This window comes from Pristiophorus japonicus, chromosome 18 (genome assembly GCF_044704955.1).
Source record: "Pristiophorus japonicus isolate sPriJap1 chromosome 18, sPriJap1.hap1, whole genome shotgun sequence".
NCBI lineage: Eukaryota > Metazoa > Chordata > Chondrichthyes > Pristiophoridae > Pristiophorus > Pristiophorus japonicus.
Genome location: NC_091994.1, coordinates 50,629,216 through 50,650,582, shown reverse-complemented (window position 1 = coordinate 50,650,582; position 21,367 = coordinate 50,629,216). Strand labels below are relative to the sequence as shown.

The window sequence follows — 21,367 nt, the reverse complement described above, 5'->3', positions numbered from 1 at the left end:
AATGTTCCACATATCTCACGAAAAGGCAGGCATAGCTCGGACCTATGCAGGTTCCCATAGCAACATCTTTAATTTGGAGGAAGTGAGTGGAGTCAAAGGAAAAGTTGTTCAGTGTGAGAACAAGTCCAGCCAGGCGAAGGAGGGTGTTGGTCGATGGTTGAGCCTCTGCTCGAGGAAGGATCAGGCAAAGCTGGCTGTTACTGTCCCTGCATGTCCTTGCAGCAAATAGCACAGCCCAGTATCTGCCTCTCTGCTGATTCAGATCATGAGAAGACAGGTTCTCATGTCATTCCCAGGTATTTGTACAGGCTCACAAAAATGGTTGGCATTTTGGTGGGTGCGGCCAATCAGGCAATGCCGGCACCCTGGCATGCCTCCTCTCATTGAGTACTGTGACATGAAGTGATTGTGGTGCTTCTGAAGATCCTTCCAGCATAGCAGTTCATCAGTCCTTCACATCTCGTAGTGTGTCTCCAGGGGTCTGCTGGCACTAGGATCCTTCACCACTACAAGGTCTGCCAGAGTGTGGTCATTTCACATCTCCTCCAGGTGCTGACGGGAAGCCCAACATCTCCGGCCACAGCCTCATTTTCCTCCAAATTCATCAGCATGCAAAATGCCCATTGGCAAATGCACTGGTGCTAGTGGAAGAAGCTGGAGACAAATCAACCACTGACACACAGGCTTATAAAATCCTAAGGGGCAGTATTAAACAAAAACAAGCCATCAAGAGCCTTTAACATCCATCATCATCATAGGCAGTCCCTCGAAGCGAGGATGACTTGCTTCCACGCCAAAAAGGGATGGGTTCACAGGTGTTTCAATGAAGGACCTAATATTCCAGATCCCGGGCTACATCTTAAAGGATGGAAAATGCCTGTGCGTGGATTTTTTTAACGTGGGTTGGCCGTTGCACACCAGCCACCACATGGGCTTGACAGAGCTAGATCTTGGTCCAGTGGCAAGGATTAACCAAGACGACTGGAGACCAGCTCTGCTGCACAGGCCTAGTGTGCAGACATATCGCAGTACGGGCTGGCCCGTGCTGCCCCTGGGCCCCTGGGCCCGAACTTACACCTCTTCTGGGTTCCGATCACGTCCCTCCACAATCTCTCGCCACTGTTTCCCCTCCGACCTTGCCGCTCCTGATGTATCTGCCCACCCTCCAATCACGACCCTCTCACTGCCGTCGCCCTCCTGCACCAGCTCGCGCTGTAACTTGTAGTGGCATGCCTCCGCGTTGTCCAGGGGCCGCCGCTCGCCGCTCCTTTTGTGGCCCCGACCTGCCGCTGGGCCTTCTAAATGGCCTCCAGTTAGTAGGCCTGCCCTGAGGCGTCTTTCCTGTCAGGTTTCCAGGGAAGGCTGGGGACTTGAAATCTAACATCAACCAACCACAAAATAGAGCAGATCCCTTCCCTGCTCTCCAGAGTAATGCAGCGTCTGCCTGTTTTAGACTGGAGATTGAAAAGCCCACCCAAGACCTGCCTGGGAAATGGGGTAGGGCTGAGATTTGGTTGCAATTCCGGGCAATAAGGTTGGCCCTTCCATGTGATTTGCTCAAATATGTGCTTGATTGGTAGCTCCTTTTGAATTGAGCCACCGACTCTATCCCTCTCCCCAGCATCTGTCTGAGGCTGATCCAGACTGTTCGCAACCTAGGTGTCATATTTGACCCTGAAATGAGCTTCCGGCCACGTATCCGCGGCATAACTAAAAACGCCTATTTCCACCTCCATAAGATTGCCCGTCTCCGCCCCTGCCTCAGCTCATCCGGCACTCCTGGCTGGCCTCCCACATTCTACCCTACGTTAGAAACATAGAAAATAGGTGCAGGAGTAGGCCATTCGGCCCTCGAGCCTGCACCAAGATCATGGCTGATCATTCTCTCAGAACCCCTTTCCTGCTTTCTCTCCACACCCCTTGATCCCTTTAGCCGTAAGGGCCATATCTAACTCTCTCTTAAATATATCTAATGAATTGGCATCAACAACTCTCTGCGGCAGGGAATGCCACAGGTTAACAACTCTCTGAGTGAAGAAGTTTCTCCTCATCTCAGTCCTAAATGGCCTACCCCTTATCCTAAGACTGTGTCCCCTGGTTCTGGACTTCTCCAACATCGGGAACATTCTTCCTGCATCTAACCTGTCCAGTTCCGTCAGAATCTTATATGTTTCTATGAGATCCCCTCTCATCCTTCTAAACTCCAGTGTATAAAGGCCCAGTTGATCCAGTCTCTCATCATATGTCAGTCCAGCCATCCCGGAAATCAGTCTGGTGAACCTTCGCTGCACTCCCTCAATAGCAAGAACGTCCTTACTCAAATTAGGAGACCAAAACTGAACACAATATTCCAGGTGAGGCCTCACCAAGGCTCTGTACAACTGCAATAAGATCTCCCTGCTTCTATAATCAAATCCCCTAGTTATGAAGGCCAACATACCATTTGCCTTCTTCACCGCCTGCTGTACCTGCATGCCAACTTTCAGTGACTGATGAACCATGACACTCAGGTTTCGTTGCACCTCCCCTTTTCCTAATCTGCCGCCATTCAGATAATATTCTGCCTTTGTGTTTTTGCCCCCAAAGTGGATAACCTCACATTTATCCACATTATACTGCATCTGACCACCTGTCCAAGTGACCCTGCAGCCTCTTAGCGTCCCCCTCACAGCTCACACCGCCACCCAGTTTAGTGTCATTGCAAACTTGGAGATATTGCACTCAATTCCTTCATCTAAATCATTAATGAATATTGTAAATAGCTGGGGTACCAGCACTGAGCCCTGTGGCACCCCATTCGTCACTGCCTGCCATTCCGTTTATCCCGACTCTCTGTTTTCTGTCTGCCAACCAGTTCTCTATCCACGTCAGTATATTACCCCCAATACCATATGCTTTGATTTTGCACACCAATCTCTTGTGTGGGACCTTGTCAAAAGCGTTTTTAAAGTCCAAATACACCACATCCACTGGTTCTCCCTTGTCCACTCTACTAGTTACATCCTCAAAAAATTCCAGAAGAATTGTCAAGCATGATTTCCCTTTCATAAATCCATGCTGACTTGGACCGATCCTGTCACTGCTTTCCAAATGCGTTGCTATTTCATCTTTAATAATTGATTCCAACATTTTCCCCACTACTGATGTCAGGCTATAATTACCCATTTTCTCTCTCCCTCCCTTTTTAAAAAGTGGTGTTACATTAGCTACCCTCCAGTCCATAGGAACTGATCCAGAGTCGATAGACTGTTGGAAAATGATCACCAATGCATCCACTATTTCTAGGGCCACTTCCTTAAGTACTCTGGGATGCAGACTATCAGGCCCCGGGGATTGATCGGCCTTCAATCCCATCAATTTTCCTAACACAATTTCCCGCCTGATAAGGATAACCTTCAGTTCCTCCTTCTCACTGGACCCTCGGTCCCCTAGTACTTCTGGAAGGTTATTTGTGTCTTCCTTCGTGAAGACAGAACCAAAGTATTTGTTCAAATGGTCTGCCATTTCTTTGTTCCCCATTATAAATTCACCTGAATCTGACTGCAAGGGACCTACGTTTGTCTTCACTAATCTTTTTTCTCTTCACATGCTTTTGCACTCAGTTTTTATGTTCCTGGCAAGCTTCCTCTCACACTCTATTTCCCCCCTCCTAATTAAACCCTTTGTCCTCCTCTGCTGAATTCTAAATTTCTCCCAGTCCTCAGGTTTGCTGCTTTTTCTGGCCAATTTATATGCCTCTTCCTTGGATTTAACAATATCCTTAATTTCCCTTGTTAGCCACGGTTGAGCCACCTTCCCCATTTTATTTTTACTCCAGACAGGGATGTACAATTGTTGAAGTTCATCCATGTGATCTTTAAATGTTTGCCATTGCCTATCCACCGTCAACCCATTAAGTATCATTTGCCAATCTATTCTAGCCAATTCACGCCTCATACTATCAAAGTTACCTTTCCTTAAGTTCAGGATCCTAGTCTCTGAATTAACACTGTCACTCTCCATCTTAATAAAGAATTCTACCATATTATGGTCACTCTTCCCCAAGGGGCCTCGCACAACAAGATTGCCAATTAATCCTTTCTCATTACACATCACCCTGCCTAGGATGGCCAGCCCTCTAGTTGGTTCCTCGACATATTGGTCTAGAAAACCATCCTTAATACACTCCAGGAAATCCTCCTCCACCGTATTGCTACCAGTTTGGTTAGCCCAATCTATATGTAAATTAAAGTCGCCCATGATAACTGCTGTACCTTTATTGCACGCGTCCCTAATTTCTTGTTTGATGCTGTCCCCAACCTCACTACTACTGTTTGGTGGTCTTTACACAACTCCCACTAGCGTTTTCTGCCCTTTGGTATTCCGCAGCTCCACCCATACAGATTCCACATCATCCAAGCTAATGTCCTTCCTTACTATTGCGTTAATTTCCATTTTAACCAGCAATGCTACCCCACCTCCTTTTCTTTTCTGTCTATCCTTCCTAAATGTTGAATACCCCTGGATGTTGAGTTTCCAGCCTTGGTCACCCTGGAGCCATGTCTCTGTGATGCCAATTATATCATATTCATTCATTTCTGCCTGTGCAGTTAATTCGTCCACCTTATTACGAATACTCCTCGCATTGAGGCACAGAGCCTTCAGGCTTGTCTTTTTAACAGACTTTCCCCTTTTGGAATTTTGCTGTAATGTGGCCCTTTTTGATTTTTGCTTTGGGTTTCTCTGCCCTCCACTTTTATTTTTCTTCTTTCTATCTTTTGCTTCTGCCCCCATTCTACGTCCCTCTGTCTCCCTGCATAGGTTCCCATCCCGCTGCCTTATTAGTTTAACTCCTCCTCAACAGCATTAGCAAACACTTCCCCTAGGTCATTGGTTCTGGTCCTGCCCAGGTGCAGACCGTCCAGTTTGTACTGGTCCCACCTCCCCCAGAACCGGTTCCAATGTCCCAGGAATTTGAATCCCTCCCTTCTGCACCATTCCTCAAGCCACGTATTCATCTGAGCTATCCTGCGATTCCTACTCTGACTAGCACGTGGCACTGGTAGCAATCCTGAGATTATTACTTTTGAGGTCTTACTTTTTAATTTAGCTCCTAGCTCCCTAAATTCATCTCGTAGGACCTCATCCCATTTTTTACCTATATCGTTGGTACCTATATGCACCACGACAACTGGCTGTTCACCCTCCAGCTCCAAAATGTGCTGCAACCGCTCCGAGACATCCTTGATCCTTGCACCTGGAAGGCAACATACCATCCTGGAGTCTCGATTGCAGCCGCAGAAACGTCTATCTATTCCCCTTACAATTGAATCCCCTATCACTATAGCTCTCCCACTCATTTTCCTGCCCTCCTGTGCAGCAGAGCCACCCACGGTGCCATGGACTTGGCTGCTGCTGCCTTCCCCTGATGAGTCATCCCCCCCAACAATACCCAAAACGATATCTGTTTTGGAGGGGGATGACCGCAGGGGACCTCTGCACTACCTTCCTTCTACTGCTCTTCCTGTTAGTCATCCATTCCCTACCTGTCTGTGTAACCTTTACCTGCGGTCTGACCAATTCACTAAACGTGCTATTCATGATATTCTCAGCATCGCGGATGCTCCAGAGTGAATCCACCTGCAGCTCCAGTGCCGCAATGCGGTCTGTCAGGAGCTGCAGCAGGACACACTTCCCGTACATATAGTCGTCAGGGACACTGGAAGCATCCCGGAGTTCCCACATAGCACAGGAGGAGCATAACATGAGCTCTCCTGCCATGACTTAACCTCTAGATTAACTTAATTTGGCAACAACAATGATAAATGTTACCGACCAATAAGGAAAAGAAAACAAAAATTACTCACCAATCACCAGCCAATCACTTACCCCCTTAGCTGTGACATCACCTTTCGATTTCTTTCTACTTCTTTGTTTACCTTCTGCTCCTGCTGCAGCTGCACCAGCTGGCCTCACGATCTCCCCGAACTCCTCATGTGTGGGCCTTTTATAGGCCTCCGCCGACGCTGCTCCCCGGACTCCCGCCTACGTTAACTTGAGGTCATCCAAAACTCGGCAGTCCGTGACCTAACTCACACCAAGTCCCACTCACCCATCACCCCTGTGCTCGCCGACCTACATTGGCTTCCGGTTAAACAATGCCTCAATTTCAAAATTCTCATCCTTGTTTACAAATCCCTCCATGGCCTCACCCCTCCCTATCCCTGTAATCTTCTTCAGCCTCACAACCCCACAAGATGTCTGCGCTCCTCAAATTCTGCCCTCTTGAGCATCCCTGATTATAATCGCTCAACCATTGGTGGCCATGCCTTCAGTTGCCTGGGCCCCAAGCTCTGGAATTTCCTCCCTAAATCTCTCCGCCTCTCTTTCCTCCTTTAAGACGCTCCTTAAAACCAAGTTTTTGGTCACCTGCTGTAATTTCTTTGTATGTGGTTCAGTGTCAAATGTATTTGTTTTGTCTGATAACACTCTTGTGAAGTGCCTTGGTACATTTTACTATGTTAAAGACGCTATATAAACACAAGTTTTTGTTGAATAGTTATCTAACACTACTTGGTCCCAGGTGACTGTTCTGAAGGCTTTTTTTTCCAAAAATATACTTTATTCATCTTAAATTTTCACAATACATTGGAAAATAGTTCAGTACCTTGCAGTCAGCAATTCTATACAATTCGTTTGGATGCTGACAGCAGTTCCATACAATGCACTAGCGTGCATTTCATTTCAAGGTACAGTTTAGTACAATCCATAAATCACTTTACATGTAGCACTGTGCAAATAAAGATATTACATGGAGCAGATAAGAACAGGTTTACATTACATTCCAGGATACATTTCAATACCGATCTCCATGTACTGCTTTCATCTGCATCGTGACTGTTCTGAAGGTATTTACCAGCTGGCATTTTTTCAGTTCAGGTGGGTGAAATTCCCAGCAGTGAAACCCCCAATGGTAGTGCAGTGGAGAGGCACCCCAGGGTGCCCATGGTGAAGGGTACCCACCCTAACACAAGTTGCAGGGACGGGTTAATTAACATGGTCAGGGCAGGTCGCCCGTCCCCGAGATATTGTAGCAGCATCACCCACTATTGGAAGGCCGATAACTGCCCCGCTAGAGTAACCCAGAGGCTCATGGGGTGCCAAAGAGAAATGCCAGCTTTTTAATTCTTCAGCTCCTCAGGGAGCCAGAATGGTTTCTGATTAATGGTGATTGATCCACTCTATCATCTATTCACTCATCATCATAATGTATCCCAGTACACAGTACTGTTGACTTTCACAAGTTTTTAACTCAAAGCTAGTATCTGTTGAGTATAATCATACAGTTACTGATAATATTCTTTACATCATTAACACACGCATTACACAAGATGGCTCCAAAACATCATGTGACTTTTATTGTATTTACAGCAGCAGTTGCCTTTCCACAGTAGTCCACTGGAGGGAGCTCTGCTATGTTTTTAGGTGGCCTGATCTTTTATGGTCACAAAATGCTGTAAAGAGGCACATCCTGGGGTGAATTGCAAATTAATTGCCATGAACGAGAGAAGTCTGCACAGGCATGTAAATCTTCCCGACTCCGGGTTAGCAGAAACCAGCATGAAATGACTGATTTTCACTGTCTTTTCTATTCGTGGCAGTTGAAAGTGTGACACCTAAAGTGTGACGGTCCTGCAATTATGCACATAGAGATGTTAAAGAATTCATTTCTGTTGACAGAGTAAAGTACACGGCAAAAACCTGTAGTCCATGGAAAGTAAACCGCGAGTGTCGCATCCAACTTAACTCACGCAAATTGCCCAGCCAATAGTACTCGATTGTTCCCGAGTGACTCCTTTACACGTGTGCCATAAATTACACTTTCCCTTTATCGTGGGACATTTTAGTTAGCGATGCTGTCTCTCAAGAGCCTCCAAATTTATTTAAAGCTGCAGTGTCTTATATAATAGGAAAATATAATTCAACACTTTTAAATTTTAACACCAAGATGAACTTAAGCAAGGCTTTGCTGTAGTCGGACAGCACCTTGAATACTGTGACCAGTTCTGGTCGCCAAGCAGCAAGGGAGACAGTCGAGCGCTGGAGGCAGAGCAGCGAGGAGCCACAAGGCTAATCGCCAGTGTGAGGAAAACTTGGGCTGTCCAGCTTGGAAAGGAAGGTGATCATATAGAGGTCTATAAAAAGAAAGAAGAAAGTATCTGCAAACTGTGTGCAACGCCTCTGGTTGCGGCACCGGCAGGAGTTTTGACTTTTGCCCGATCCGCCCGCCCGCAATGACCTCCCGGGAAATCAGAGCGGTCCCGGCATAGCCGGCGGCCCCGAGGGAGGTAAAGTACTCTGAAGGTCAGCGCGAGTGCTTTTTGTTCAAAACTTCTGTGCAGTGTTACGTGGGCAATGTTTTGGGAATGTTTTGTGGGTTTTCCTCCCCCCCCCAAGGCCACTCTCGGAGCGCTCCCGGCCCGGCTCTTTAGCTCGAGAGTGTCCCATCCTTGCGCCACGAGAGGTGTACAACGCCTCCCTTAGCGCTGCGCCCCCTGACTCGGGGCCCAGCTGCCCAAACTTGAATACTAAAGCGCAAACTGTTCTCGGGCGCTAACTTTCCCGTCCCGCCCCGCCGTCATTATCGTCCCAAAAACAAGAAAATCCAAAAATCCAGCCCATTGACTCCTGACCTGAAACACATTCAGGCCCCTACAATAGATGGAGGAGACTCATGCTGCATAACAAGAGGGGGGAGGGTTAGCTTCCCCAATGGCTCAGCTGGGTCAAGTTGTGAGTAGTTGGGCCACAAGGACCAGGAAAGGCCCAGTTAGGGCTGTGCTGGGTGATTTCAGACAGCAGAGGTAAGGTCTCTACCATTGTGTTCCTCACCCATAAGTTAGAGAGACTTGCATTTATATAGCACCTTTCACGACCACCGGATGTCCCAAAGCACTTTACAGCCAATGAAGTACTTTTTGGAGTGTAGTCACTGTTATAATGTAGGAAATGTGTCATCCACTTTACTGTTGTGGGAACTTGCTGTGCACAATGTGCTAATGACCAGATAATCTGTTTTAGTGATGATGATTGAGGGATAGATATTGGCCAGGACACCAGGGATAACTCTCCTGTTCTTCAAAATAGGATCTTTTACATCCACCTGAGAGAGACGACATCTCCAACAGTGCAGCGCTCTCTCAGTACTACACTAAAGTTCCAGCAGGATTCTGTGCTCAAATCTCTGGAGTGGGACTTGAACCCACAACGTCTGACTCAGAGGTGAGGGTACTACCCACTAAGCCAGGGCTGACAAGATTCACCAGCGATCCCATTCTTCAGCCCCGATTTGAACCCCACCCCACACCACCAGTGTCCAATGAGAACAGGACGTGCAGGACAGAGATCTACTCTCCTGATCCTCGCGCCAAGCACCATTTGAACAGACGGGTTCTGTCCAGCCAGCGAAGCCCTCGCACCAGACAGGCGAGGACCCTCAAGAAAATTCTAAAGTTGATGTTTGATGACATCACTCAGACCCCAACTATATTTTAATTCCTGGCAGCTGCTTACAACGCCCAGCGCTGACCACACCAGGCGCAAAAGGGCAGTAGGCCCAAAAGAATAAGCCCATTTATATTTAAAGGTTTTCCCTACGGGCCAGGAGTATGGGTGTTAAACTAGCCTCGGTACCATCTTCGCGCTATGCTGGGGACAAATCATCGCGGCATCTCTCCTGTTCGCTGTGGCTCAGTGGGTAGCACACCCGCCTCTGAGTCAGAAGGTTGTAGGTTCAAGTCCTACTCCAGGGATTTGAGCACAGAAAATATCTAGGCTGACACTCCAGTGCAGTGCTGAGGGAGTGCTGCATTGTTAGAGGTGCCGCCTTTCAGATGAGGCGTTAAACCGAGGCCCCGTCTGCTCTCTCAAGTGGACATAGCCCTATTGTACTATGGTACCGAGGCCAGTTTAACACCCATAATCCTGGCCCGTAGGGAAACCTTTAAATATAAATGGGCTTATTCTTTTGGGCCTACTGCCTTTTTGCGCCTGGTGTTCCTGGTGAGGTCAGCGCCGGGCGTTGTAGTCCCATGGCACTATTTCGAAGAAGAGCAGGGGAGTTATCCCCAGTGTCCTGGCCAATATTTATCCCTCAATCAACATAACAACAAAACAGATTATCTGGTCATTATCACATTGCTGTGTGTGGGAGCTTGTTTGTGTGCAAATTGGCTGCTGCGTTTCCTTCATTACAACAGTGACTACACTTTAAGAGTACTTCATTGGCTGTAAAGTGCTTTGAGACCTCCGGTGGTCGTGAAAGGCGCTATATAAATCCAAATCTATCTTTCTTTTGTCCAACGACCCCTTCGAGAAACTGCGCAACAATGTGAGGTAACATCATTCAATGGCTTTGTAGTCAAATATCCCGAGATTCTCGGTGAACAATTACACTGGAGCGAGAGACAGGTGGGATACCAATACCCATGGAATCTTACCCCAGCAAGAATTGGAACGTAAAGAGGAGAGGAAAATTTGAGGGAGAAAAATTCACGTTAGCAATAGGAGATGTTGATGTATTGGATTTTGTATCAGTTACTGGATAAAATGAAAAAGGTGACCGCTGTGGCTCACCCTCGCCTCTGAGTCAGAAGATTGTGGGTTCAAGTCCCACTCCAGAGCCTTGAGCACATAATCTAGGCTGGCACTCCAGTGCAGTGCTGAGAGAGTACTACATGCTCAATATGTTGTAAATCAATTATTGTTTATATCTATAACTTATTAAAAATGTTACATCTGTAAGCATATCCTGGCTACAAAACTTGCTCTTTTTATTACTCTTTTCTGTTAACTTTTTGCTATTATAAATTCCTGTGTGCACATTGGAAACCGTCTCTGTAAACTCGACATCTTGTAATGGCACAGCCTGGCCACCCAGTGGTGCTATATTATCTTTTGCCAAAATTCCTCAAAATAATATTCCTTCTTCTGAAAAATCTACCTCACATTTTTTGATGGGCCATTTTTTCTCTCAGTAGCTGGAATTTCTACGTCCAAAATAAGGGTGCAGACATTTTTAGAATTAAAAATACATAACTTCACAATAATATGATTGCATTTCTCCACTGAATTGTCTTAATATCATCTTGCTTTGGGCACGGCAAACGAGCCAAAGGTGGGCAGCGGAAACGTAACAAGGACACCCTCAAAGCCTCCCTGATAAAGTGCAACATCCCCACTGACACCTCGGAGTCTCTGGCCAAAGACCGTCCTAAGTGGAGGAAGTGCATCTGGGAGGGCGCCGAGAGCATGCAGAAATCAAGCGCAGGCAGCGGAAGGAGCGTGCGGCAAACCAGTCCCAACCACCCCTTCCCTCAATGACTGTCTGTCCCACCTGTGACAGGGGACTGTGGTTCTCTATTGGACTGTTCAGTCACCTAAGGACTAATTTTTGAGAGAGGAAGTCTTCCTCGATTCCGAGGGACTGCCTATGATGATGATGATGATGACGAATATCTTTGGGCAGGAGGACCTGTTATTTTAAAGTGTATAAATCACACCCACATATAGCTGATCCTCAGTGCTGCCAGCAGAACAACTGTTAATTGAGAGTTACGTAGCAGATTTCAAGCCATTTGTCGACCGTTTTGCTGAATTCCTCCACCCACCCAGCACAAGCCTCTCACTAATTGCTCTGCTGCTTCTCATTAGTGTCACCAATGGGTTTCTCAATGAGAATCCCCTCATCTGCGAGTTGTTGGGAGGAGGAGGAGGACCAGCAGAGGCATATGAAGCCAGCCAGGCTGCACCACAGGTACTTTATGCCAACCTGCTGGTAATCTAGCCCACATCTACAGACGGAGGGGGACTGACCTCAGTGGGGCAGAGCAGGCAGCGACTTCTGAGCGAGGCTGTGACATTGGGCCTGATGGCGCACATTATGACATGTTACGAACTAACCATAATTCTGGACGGTTCTTCGAAATCAAATTGATCACTGTGTGCTATGCTTGCATGAAAGGTATGAGGGGAGAGTTGGCTAAGGTCGACTGGGAAACTACATTTAAAAAGGTAAGACAAGCAGTGGCTAGCATTTAAAGAATTATTACAAAATTTACAGCAGACATACATTCCTTTAAGACACAAAAAGCCCCCACAGGAAAAGTGAACCAACCGTGGCTAATAAGAGAAGTTAAAGATAGTGTTAGATCAAAGGAAGAGGCTTATAATGTTGCCAAAAAGAGCAGTAAACCTGAGGACAGGGAGATTTTAGAATTCAACAAAGGAGCACCAAAAAATTGATAAAGGGATAATAGAATGACAGTAAACTAGTGAGAGACATAAAAACAGACTGTAAAAGCTTCTACAGATATGTAAAAAGGAAAAGATTAGTGAAAGTAAATGTGGGTCCCCTGCAGGTGGAGACCGAAGTTATAATGGTGAATAAGGAAATGGCAGAGAAATTAAACAAATACTTTGGGCTGGATTTTCGGTCTTTTGCCGCCCCTCTTAGTGCCCCGGAGGGGTGGCAGTGGCGGCGGAAAGCACTTGCGCCCGGGCGGCTAGCTTCCAGCATCTCGCTGCCACATTCGGTGCCGGGTAGGCGGGGGCGCGGAGCAGTACCGCCCGGGAGAGGCGGGCCAATGTGCAACGTCTCTGGTTGTGACACTGGCTTGATAATTGGATCGCGTCTGCTCTGTAGCGCCCCCCTAGTGGAAATGCCAGTGAAAGCTGCCATTCCAAGCTGTACCGGCCAAAGTGATTGAAGAAATGTCTACCTCAGGTAAGTGTGATTGTTTTTATTTTTGCGATTTATGTTGGGGTCACGTCAGTAATGAATTGGGAATGTTTTTGGTGAGTTTTTTTTCCAGGTTTTTTTTCTCCGTGGAAGCCTCTGTTAGGACGTTCCGAGACTGGCTGTTTAGCTCGGGATTTTCGCTTGCTAGCGCCTTAAAAGAGGTCTGGAACGTATCCTGTAGTGCTGCATTCCAAACTCCGGGCCCAGCTGATTAATTTTGCGGCTGCAGACGCAAACCATTTGCTGACGCAAAATGTACCACTCCGCCCGGGACATCGCCGCAACAGAGGAGCGACCGAATTTCTCCCCCTTTGTGTCTGTCTTCACGGAAGAAGACACAAAGAAACTCCCGGAAATAGTGGAGAACCAAGGGTCTAGCGAGAATGAGGATTGAAAGAAATTATTAGTAAAAAAAAAAATAGTACTGGAGAAAGCTGATAAATCCCCTGGACCTGATGGCCTACATCCTAGGGTTTTGAAAGAGGTAGCTATAGAGATAGTGGATGCATTGGTTGTCATCGTCCAAAATTCCATAGATTCTAGAACGGTTCCCACAGATTGGAAGGTAGCTAATGTAACCCCACTATTTAAGAAAGGAGGGAGAGAAAATGGGAAACTACAGACCAGTTGGCCTTTATCACAAGAGGATTTGAGTATAACAGTAATGACATCTTACACAATTATATAGGGCCCTGGTGAGACCACACCTGGAGTATTGTGCACAGTTTGGGTCTCCTTACCTAAGGAAGGATATACTTGCCATAGAGGGAGTGCAACGAAGGTTCACCAGACTGATTCCTGGGATGGGGGGGATTGTCTTATGTGGAGAGATTGAGTAGACTAGGTCTATATTCTCCAGAGTTTAGAAGAATGAGAGGTGATCTTATTGAAATATACAAAATTCTTACAGGGCTTGACAGGTAGATGCAGGGAGGATGTTTCCCCTGGCTGGGGAGTCTAGAACCAGGGGTCACATTCTCAGAATAAGGGGTCGGCCATTTAGGACTGAGATGAGGAGAAATTTCTTCACTCAGAGGATGGTGAATCTTTGGAATTCGCTACCCCAGAGGGCTGTGGAGGCTGAGTCTTTCAGTATATTCAAGACAGAGATCGATAAATTTTTGGATATTAAGGGAATCAAGGGATATGGGGATAGTGCAGGAAAGTGTTAAGGTCGAAGATCAGCCGTGATCTCATTGAATGGCGGAGCAGGCACAAGGGGCCGAATGGCCTACTCCTGCTCCTAATTCTTATGTTCTTTTGAAAGGGAAGGGTAGCACAGTGACTAACTGATTGACTGGCTGCAACGTCACCAATCATATCTGAAGATATTGTCACGCCTACTTTGCAACGACTTTAAGGGAACTGTCACCAGAGTCGAGAGAACCAGACGCAGAGGTGTGCCTTGTGCTGAAAGACCCTTGCAGTTAACACGCAGTGGCAGCCATGGTCAGTTAAGGCCTCCAACTCCCTCCAAGCATGCTGCTACCCTATGGGGATGGTGCCGTGGGGTGGAAAAACAGGGACGCCCTCCTCACCAACATTTCGACCTCTAGTTTAGCAACTTTTAAACAGGGGAGTCAAGTGCATGACCACTCCTGCCTTCATATTAGGTTCTTTTCCCTTTGGTTGTCCAGTGGGCCAAGGTGCCTTCTAAGCCTTTACGAAGGTTGCGAGAATTTCAGTCTCCCTATTTTCCTTCAGTTTCCTGCATTTCCTTGGGGGGGGGGGGGGGGAAAGATGGTGAAAATAATGCAAGCCACGGCCTCGCCCCTCCCTATCTCGGTATTCTCCTCCAGCCCCACAATCCTCTGAGATAGCCTCTAATTCTGCCCGCTTGAGCATCCCCAATTTGAATCGCTCCACCATTGGTGGGCGTGCCTTCAACTATCAAGGCCCTAAGCTCTGGGTAGGATTTAAGGAGTGTCTTAAAGGAGAAAAGTCAGACGGAGAGGTTTAGGGAGGGGATGTAAGCTCTGGCATCCCCTCCCTAAACCTCTCCGTCTGTCTTTTCTCCTTTAAGACACTCCTTAAATCTTACCTCTTTGACCACTGTCCTAATATCTCCTTATGTGGCTCGGTGTCAAATTTTGTTTTATAACACTGTTGTGAAGTGCCTTGGGACATTTTACTACGTAAAGGGTGCTATATAAATAAAAGTTGCTGTTGCAATGAGAGTAAAGGTCAGGCCAAGGTAAGGAACAAGGGCATCATAAACAACCAGGGAACAAATACAAATTATAAAACAGAAGTATAAAAGGACTGTTAAAAATAAAGTAAAAGGATAACTATTATAAATTAAAGTGTCTGTACAGCACCCAAAATAAAACAGGGGAATGAGAGGCAATAATCTGTCGCGATGAACCGGCTGCAGTAGGAATAACTGAAACACGGCTCCATAAAGAGCAGGTCTGGCAACTGAAATTGCAGGTTGTAAGATGATCAGAACGGGGAGGGGAGAACAATCGGGGGAGGGGTAGCAGTCCTAATTAGATATAACATAATGGCAGTAAAACAAAGGAATATAAGTAACAGAAGGTTAGAAACAGAATCCATATAGATTGAAATAAAAAAATAAAGAGATTGATCACGCTAATAGGGCAGACCAGGTCTTATGTCCTTCTCAATCTTTATCTTAAAACTTATTATGTTCTTAATTGGCAAATAAAGTTCAATATAAATGTGAGATGGTACATCTTGGGTGGGAAGAGTAAGGAGGCCACATACTCCTTAGAAAATAAGTGTTTAAATGGGGTACAGGAGCAAAGGGATCTGGAGGTACATACACAAAACACTAAAAGCAGCAATGCAGGTTAATAAGAACATAACAATTAGGAGCAGGAGTAGGCCATTCGGCCCCTCGAGCCTGTTCCGCCATTCAATGAGATCATGGCTGATCTACCTCAACTCCACTTGCCTGCACTATCCCCATATCCCTTTATTCCCTTAATATCCAAAAATCTATCGATCTGTGTCTTGAATATACTCAACGACTGAGCTTCTACAGCGCTCTGGGATAGAGAATTCCAAAGATTCACAACCCTGGGCCATAATAGTCTTTAACGGCACAGAAAGAGTCCATGCTGGCTCTCTGTCGAGCAATCCAGCCAGTCCCATTCTCCCGCTCTATCCCCGGAGCCCTGCACGTTTATTTCCCTTAAGCGCCTATCGAATTTCCTTTTGAAATCACTGATCGTCTCCACTTCCACCACCCTCGTCGGCAGCAAGTCAAAGAAGGCCATGTACAAGGATTGGTGCTGTTCCCTGCATTTCTCTTGTAGTTGTCGCGCGGTGAAGATCATGTCCGTTGTACCCCTTAGTGGACGGATTGTGACTCTGGGAGGAGCTCTTCAGCCACAGGGAGAAGATGGTTGAGGAGGTTTCTAACAATAACTTTACCAGTGGCCAACAGTAGGGAGATTCTTCTGTAGTTGCCGCAGTCAGACTTGTCCCCTTTTTTTGAAAATGGTCACGATTACGGCATCTCTGAGATCTCCCGGCATGCTCTTCCCCCTTCCAGATAAGAGAGATGAGATCATGCATTCATGCCAATAGTACTTCTCCGCCATACTTTAGTGCCTCGACAGGGATTCCATCTGCTCCTGATGCCTTGTTGTTCTTGTATGGCTCAGAGACGTGGACCATGTACAGTAGACACCTCAAGTCACTGGAGAAGTACCAGCAGCGCTGCCTCCGCAAGATCCTGCAAATCCCCTGGGAGGACAGACGCACCAATATCCGTGTTCTCAATCAGGCCAACATCCCCAGCATTGAAGCACTGACCACACTTGACCAGCTCTGCTGAGCAGGCCACATTGTCTGCATGCCCGACACGAGACTCTCAAAGCAAGCGCTCTATTCGGAACTCCTTAATGGCAAACGAGCCAAAAGTGGGCAGCGGAAATGTTACAAGGACACCCTCAAAGCCTCCCTGATAAAATTCAACAACCCCACTGACACCTGGGAGTCCCTGGCCAAAGACCGCCCTAATTCACCAGACTGATTCCAGGGATGGCTGGACTGTCATATGAGGAGAGACTGGATCAACTGGGCCTTTATTCACTGGAGTTCAGAAGGAAGAGAGGGGATCTCATAGAAACGCATAAGATTCTGACGGGACTGGACAGGTTAGATGCGGGAAGAAGGTTCCCGATGTTGGGGAAGTCCAGAACCAGGGGACATAGTCTTAGGATAAGGGATAGGCCATTTAGGACTGAGATGAGGAGAAACTTCTTCACTCAGAGAGTTGTTAACCTGTGGAATTCCCTATCGCAGAGAGTTGTTGATGCAGGGGGATGGGAACCAATGCAGGGAGACAGAAGCAAAAGACAAAAAGGAGATGAGTAAAAGTAGAGGGCAAAGAAACCCAAGGCAAACAACAAAAAGGGCCAATATACAGCAAAATTCTAAAGGGTCAAAGTGTAATAAAAAGGCAAGCCTGAAAGCTCGGTGCCCCAATGCGAGGAGTATTCGGAACCTAGGAGAGGGCTCTGAGCTAGTTAGAGTGGGTGAGAGCGCAGATGAACAGGACCCCAAGAAAGAATGCAAAAGGCAGGAGGCAACAGAGCATAGTAGCACTGGGGTAAGTGTAAACCACAAGGTGATAGGATGGGACAATATGTATGAATATAAAGGGGCTGCAGGAGGGGTCAAAAGTAAAAATCATGGTTTAAAAACTAGTATTAAAACACTCTACCTAAACGCACGAAGCATTCGAAATAAAGTAAATGAGTTGGCGGCACAAATCATTACAAATGGGTATGATTTGGTGGCCATTACAGAAACGTGGTTGCAGGGTGGCCAAGACTGGGAATTAAACATTCAGGGGTATCTGACAATTCGGAAGGATAGACAAGAAGGGAAAGGAGGTGGTGTAGCTCTGTTAATAAAGAATGATATCAGGGCAGTTGTGAGAGATGATATTGGCGCTAATGAACAAAATGTTGAATCATTGTGGGGGGAGATTAGAGATAGTAAGGGGAAAAAGTCACTGGTGGGCATAGTTTATAGGCCCCCAAATAATAACTTCACGGTGGGGCGGACAATAATCAAGGGAATGACAGAGGCATGTGAAAAAGGAACGGCAGTAATCATGGGGGGATTTTAACCTACATATCAATTGGTCAAATCAAATCGCACGGGGTAGCCTGGAGGAGGAATTCATAGAATGCATACGGGATTGTTTCTTAGAACAGTATGTTACAGAACCTACAAGGGAACAAGCTATCTTAGATCTGGTCCTGTGTAATGAGACAGGAATAATAAACGATCTTCTAGTAAAAGATCCTCTCGGAATGAGTGATCACAGTATGGTTGAATTTGTAATACAGATCGAGGGTGAGGAAGTAGTGTCTCAAACGAGCGTACTATGCTTAAACAAAGGGGACTACAGTGGGATGAGGGCAGAGTTGGCTAAAGTAGACTGGGAACACAGACTAAACGGTGGCACAATTGAGGAACAGTGGAGGACTTTTAAGGAGCTCTTTCATAGTGCTCAACAAAAATATATTCCAGTGAAAAAGGGCGGTAAGAGAAGGGATAACCAGCTGTGGAATAACCAAGGAAATAAAGGAGAGTATCAAATTAAAAACCAATGCAGATAAGGTGGCCAAGGTTAGTGGGAAAATAGAAGATTGGGAAAATTTTAAACGACAGCAAAGAATGACTAAGAAAGCAATAAAGAAAGAAAAGATAGATTACGAAAGTAAACTTGCGCAAAACATAAAAACAGATAGTAAAAGCTTTTACAGATATATAAAACGGAAGAGAGCGACTAAAGTAAATGTTGGTCCCTTAGAAGATGAGAAGGGGGATTTAATAATGGGAAATGTGGAAATGGCTGAGATCTTAAACAATTATTTTGCTTCGGTCTTCACAGTGGAAGACACAGAAACCATGCCAAAAATTACTGGTCACGGGAATGTGGGAAGGGAGGACCTTGAGACAATCACTATCACTAGAGAGGTAGTGCTGGACAGGCTAATGGGACTCAAGGTAGACAAGTCCCCTGGTCCTGATGAAATGCATCCCAGGGTATTAAAAGAGATGGCGGAAGTTATAGCAGATGCATTCGTTATAATCTACCAAAATTCCCTGGACTCTGGGGAGGTACCAGCGGATTGGAAAGCAGCTAATGTAACGCCTCTGTTTTAAAAAAGGGGGCAGACAAAAGGCAGGTAACTATAGGCCAGTTAGTTTAACATCTGCAGTGGGGAAAATGCTTGAAGCTATCATTAAGGAAGAAATAGCGGGACATCTAGATAGGAATAGTGCAATCAAGCAGATGCAACATGGATTCATGAAAGGTAAATCATGTTTAACTAATTTACTGGAATTCTTTGAGGATATAACGAGCATGGTGGATAGAGGTGTACCGATGGATGTGGTGTATTTAGATTTTCAAAAGGCATTCGATAAGGTGCCACACACAAGGTTACTGCAGAAGATAAAGGTACGCGGAGTCAGAGGAAATGTATTAGCATGGATCGAGAATTGACTGGCTAACAGAAAGCAGAGAGTCGGGATAAATGGGTCCTTTTCGGGTTGGAAATCGGTGGTTAGTGGTGTGCCACGGATCGGTGCTGGGACCACAACTGTTTACAATATACATAGATGACCTGGAAGAGGGGACAGAGTGTAGTGTAACAAAATTTGCAGATGACACAAAGATTAGTGGGAAAGCGGGTTGTGTAGAGGACACAGAGAGGCTGCAAAGAGATTTAGATAGGTTAAGCGAATGGGCTAAGGTTTGGCAGATGGAATACAATGTTGGAAAATGTGAGGTCATCCACCTTGAGAAAAAAAACAGTAAAAGGGAATATTATTTGAATGGGGAGAAATTACAACATGCTGCGGTGCAGAGGGACCTGGGGGTCCTTGTGCATGAATCTCATAAAGTTAGTTTGCAGGTAATCAGGAAGGCGAATGGATGGAGTACAAAAGCAGGGAGGTCCTGCTGCAACTGTACAGGGTATTGGTGAGGCTGCACCTGGAGTACTGCGTGCAGTTTTGGTCACCTTACTTAAGGAAGGATATACTAGCCTTGAAGGGAGTACAGAGACGATTCACTAGGCTGATTCCGGAGATGAGGGGGTTACATTATGATGATAGATTGAGCAGACTGGGTCTTTACTCGTTGGAGTTCAGAAGGATGAGGGGTGATCTTATAGAAACATTTAAAATAATGAAAGGGATAGACAAGATAGAGGCAGAGAGGTTGTTTCCACTGGTCGGGGAGACTAGAACTAGGGGGCACAGTCTCAAAATACAGGGGAGTCAATTTAAAACAGAGTTGAGAAGGAATTTCTTCTTCCAGAGGGTTGTGAATCTGTGGAATTCTCTGCCTAAGGAAGCAGTTGAGGCTAGCTCATTGAATGTATTCAAATCACAGATAGATAGATTTTTAACCAATAAGGGAATTAAGGGTTACGGGGAGCGGGTGAGTAAGTGGAGCTGAGTCCACGGCCAGATCAGCCATGATCTTTTTGAATGGCGGAGCAGGCTCGAGGGGCTAGATGGCCTACTCCTGTTCCTAATTCTTATGTTCTTATGTTCTAGTTCATTGGATATATTAGAGAGGGAGTTAGATATGGCCCTTACGGCTAAGGAGGTCAAGGGGTATGGAGAGAAAGCAGGAAAGGGGTATTGAGAGAATGATCAGCCATGATCTTATTGAATGGTGGTACAGGCTCGAAGGGCCGAATGGCCTACTCCTGCACCTATTTTCTATGTGGAGAAAGTGCATCCGGGAGGGCGCCGAGCACCTCGAGTCTCGTCACCGAGAGCATGCAGAAACCAAGCGCTGGCAGCGGAAAGAGCGTGCGGCAAACCTGTCCCACCCTCCCCTTCCCTCAACAATTATGTGTCCCACCTGTGACGGGGACTGTGGTTCTCATATTGGACTGTTCAGCCACCTAAGGATTCATTTTAAGAGTGAAAGCAAGTCTTCCTCAATTCCGAGGGACTGCCTGTGATGATGATGATGAGGCAGCGAGTTCCAGGTCATTACCGCGCACTGCACAAAAATGTTCTTCCTCACACCGTCCGTGTCCCCCCCCCCCAATCTCTTGCCCAAAACATTAACTCAGTGTCCCCGAGTCCTAGTACCATCAGCCTATGGGAACAGCCTTTCCCGGCTTACCTTATCCAAACCCGCCGTAATCTTCTTCCCCTCCATCAAATCTCCAAGGACCACAACCCCAGCTGCTCCAAACTAACCTTGCAGCTAAACCCCTCATGCCTGCAACCATTCTGGTTAATCTCCTTTGCGCTTTGAGACATCCGGTGATGGTGAACGGCGCTATATAAATGCAAGTCTCTCTCAATAATGGCGGCCGGCCAGCGCCGGCTTCACCGAGCGCAACTCTCGCGAGATGTGGGCACAGAGGGGGGAGGGTGGGTTAGCGCGCGGCGCGCTGAGCTCGGGCTCCCCATAGCAACCGAGCTCCTCCTCCCCATAGCAACCGAGCTCCTCCTCCACCCCTCCCCGTCTCCCACAGCAACTGGGCTCCTGCCCCTTCCCGCCCCGTCTCCCATAGCAACTGGGCTCCTCCCCTCCCTCCCCGTCTCCCATAGCAACCGGCCTCCTGC

At 46.7% G+C, this 21,367-nt stretch overlaps 1 long non-coding RNA gene across 1 annotated transcript; it reads right to left on the bottom strand.

Moving 5' to 3' along the window:
• Nucleotides 1–6,579: 6,579 nt before the first annotated feature.
• Nucleotides 6,580–21,118, bottom strand: LOC139229234 (uncharacterized). Its single transcript, XR_011587692.1, has 2 exons — nt 20,919–21,118; nt 6,580–7,671 (listed from the first exon to the last, which is right to left on the bottom strand). It is a non-coding gene; the product is annotated as an uncharacterized lncRNA (long non-coding RNA).
• Nucleotides 21,119–21,367: the final 249 nt, after the last annotated feature.